General features: G+C 55.9%; 1 non-coding gene across 1 annotated transcript; it reads right to left on the bottom strand.

The window, feature by feature from the left end:
• Positions 1-444: 444 nt before the first annotated feature.
• Positions 445-516, bottom strand: TRNAT-CGU. Its single transcript has one exon. It is a non-coding gene; the product is annotated as a tRNA-Thr (tRNA).
• Between the last annotated feature and the right edge of the window lie 2,427 nt (positions 517-2,943).

The raw sequence follows: 2,943 nt of genomic DNA, 5'->3' as shown, positions 1-2,943 counted from the left end.
CCCAGCACCTGTGGAGAAAGCACCAGCAAGAAGATTCCTCACACCCGAGCGCACCCAACACTTCCCCTGCAGCATCACAGCGCAAATACCAGCTTTGTTTTGGCTGTGATTCAGCCCGTTCAGGACACGGGTCCTGAGGCAAAACGCCGAGAAGTGTCCTCTGCAATTCCGTGGTGCTGGGGAACACCGGGACCGGCGCTCGGGGGATGCTCACTCACAGGCTACACCGATGCCACCGCGGGCTTCCAACCCGTTCGGCGGCACAGACACGCGGGAGCCGGGGACACCCGGCCGGCCGCAGGGGGAATCTTTCCCCGTGACCCGCGCTCTCCAGCGGGGCTCTGGGGCCGCATCCCCGACTCCATCAGCAAAAATGAGCCGCAAACGAGGCGGCGTCCGCGGCCTCCCCGCGGTGGGGCTGCCAGCGCACCGCGCTGCCTCGGCAGGCACGGACGGGGTTCGAACCCGCGATCTTCGGTTTACGAGACCGACGCCTTACCACTTGGCCACCGCGCCCGACGGGCTGGCTGCGTTTGCGCGCCGCCAGTGGAAGGCAGCGAGCGGCGCGGGCGGGCCGGGCCGGGACGGGACAGGGACAGGGACAGGCCCGGCCGGGAGGGCGGCCCGGGGCGCTGCCGGCGGCGGGACGGGGCGGGACAGGGCGGTCGGATCGGGGCGGGACGGAACGAGGCGGGGCGGAGCGGCTGCGCCGTGCGGGGGCTCCCGCGGGCAGGTGCGGACGCGGGGCGGAGCGCCGGGAACGGGAGCGCGGGCGGCCTCTGCCCCGTGTCCCTGCAGCGGCACTCCTCGGAAAGCTCTTCCCGCTGCCGCCACCCGCGTCGTGTCCCCGGTGGCCCCGAGCGCCGCTCCTGCGACACAGCGGGCTTCCTGGTGAAGCTCTGCTTTCCTTCCTCTCGGTGTTTCTCAGGGCAGAGGAACGCGGTGCATCACTGCGAAATCACAGGGCTGCCTCAGGAAACAAACAGCAGCTGCTCGGAATGAGAGAAGTCCTGCCAGGCTCACACCTCCAGCCCTGTCGCTCGGCAATGCTCCGGCACCTGCTCCCTGGGCAGGATCCCCCGGGGCAGGAGCCAGCCCTGCTCGCTCCCGCCGAGCCGCACCGGCCCGGTGGATCACATCTCCCAGGGCACACCGGGGGACGGCGGGGACTGTCCCGGCACGGCGCAGTTCCATTCCGGCATCGCCACCCGCTGCCTCCTGTCGCCCTGAGAGCCAAACAGCGGCGTTTCCACCCCTTCCCTTGGGACAGTATCAGGCAGTCTGTGTTTCCGGATATTCAAACTGAATTTTCACGTTTTACTTCAAACCCATTATGTTCTGTTTCCATAGTCAAATCACAGTAGCATAAATCATAAATACAATACTGCATCATTAATATTTCCTCCTTTGGGTTTCCAGCTACCAAATGTTTAGTCTTATGGCTAATGCTTGGTTAAAACGCAAGAAATGGATCAGCTCTCATTTTTATCACCATTAGCTGTAGGGCAGGAGGGAAGAATTTAAAGGTTGTGGTTCTGAACCATTATTTAGCTTTGCATTGAAATTTTTCATCCTGCTTTCTAGTTTTCAACCAATGCTGGGCAGCAGAAAGTAATCTGGTATTTTTCTGGCTTACATACTCCTCCTGAAAACTACAAGCCAAACCAAACAAAAAAAATGCAAAAAAATCCAGGCACAGTTAGAACCAATCTGACATAATAGAATCACTATTTTTACTTTATGCTATGAATTTGTAACCAAGCCCCATTGTCTGTCGAATCAGATCTGAGTTACACAACCTTTATTACAGGAATGCATCCTGCATTCGCAGTGTGCTGCTTGCTCAAATAAACCAACCAGGTGAAGCCTGATCAACTCATTCCAGAGAGGAACAGTTGCTTTCCTGAGGGTCCCATTTTTAGGTCTTCATACAAATACTGCACCAAATCTACCCCAAAAATGTAAGGTTTACTTTTTGAGGCTACAGTCATTTGGGAAGTCAGCATCTCAGTGATATTCAGAGCCCAAAACCAGCAGGATGGCAGGAGCTGTTGGGGTTGCAGTACTCGCAGCTGTTTTTCAGCCACGTCCTGCACTCTCTGTGGCCCAGGACTTTACATTTCAGGCAGCGAATGTTGAACCACATCCCTCTGCACAGGACAGCCCTGGCAAGGCTCCTCTTCCGTCCCCAGCTCTGGCAGAGTCATGGGAAGAGCCCGGCTGTTTTCTGTTGCAGGGAAGTTCCTCTGTGCCCACAGCCCAGCCCTGCTGCTCCCTGGAATGGGGCCATTGAGAGGGGGCTTCGGGGCTGCACCTTCAATCCATATTTACACAGTATTTCCAAGAACAAAAGCAAACCCCTCTGCTGCTGCTGCTTTTCTTCAGGGCATCCCCCCATTCGTTGCTATGCACAGCCAGAGCTAAAGGACAGGCTTGGTCAGGGGTTATTTCTCTGTCACGCTGGACAAATGCTCAGTCTGACCAGAGGATTCCTGAAGGGCTGACAGCAGCCCTGCCCGGTGACCGCTCAGGTTTTAAATAAAAGCCTCAGCACGTTAAGAAAAGCCACAGGGTGGCCAAGAGATACAGCGTTTCACAAAGCACAACCAGCAATTTGCTCCAGTATAACAGGGAGAGAGCGACTGCAGCCTTTCAGCCTCTGAGTTCTATTACTTCTGTTGGTGCCACAGCCCAGCTCTTCTCTGTCTGTTCAGCAACAGTCTGTACTTGAGTCACAATCCCTGTTACACACTATCACATCAAAATACAAACTGCATCGTCCATCTGCTAAGGCACAAAGATCTCAGTGTAAGGGAAATTCGGATTTAAGCACCATGCCAGAGGACATGCTGACATACTATCATTGCAAAGTCGTTTTAAAATCACCATTAACCCAAATAGTTATGGTTATACAACTGGGACATTCTTCAATTTACTGGTCAT

The sequence above is a fragment of the Corvus cornix genome, chromosome 18 (assembly GCF_000738735.6).
Source record: "Corvus cornix cornix isolate S_Up_H32 chromosome 18, ASM73873v5, whole genome shotgun sequence".
Lineage (NCBI taxonomy): Eukaryota > Metazoa > Chordata > Aves > Passeriformes > Corvidae > Corvus > Corvus cornix.
This window is presented reverse-complemented; position numbering and strand designations above follow the sequence as displayed.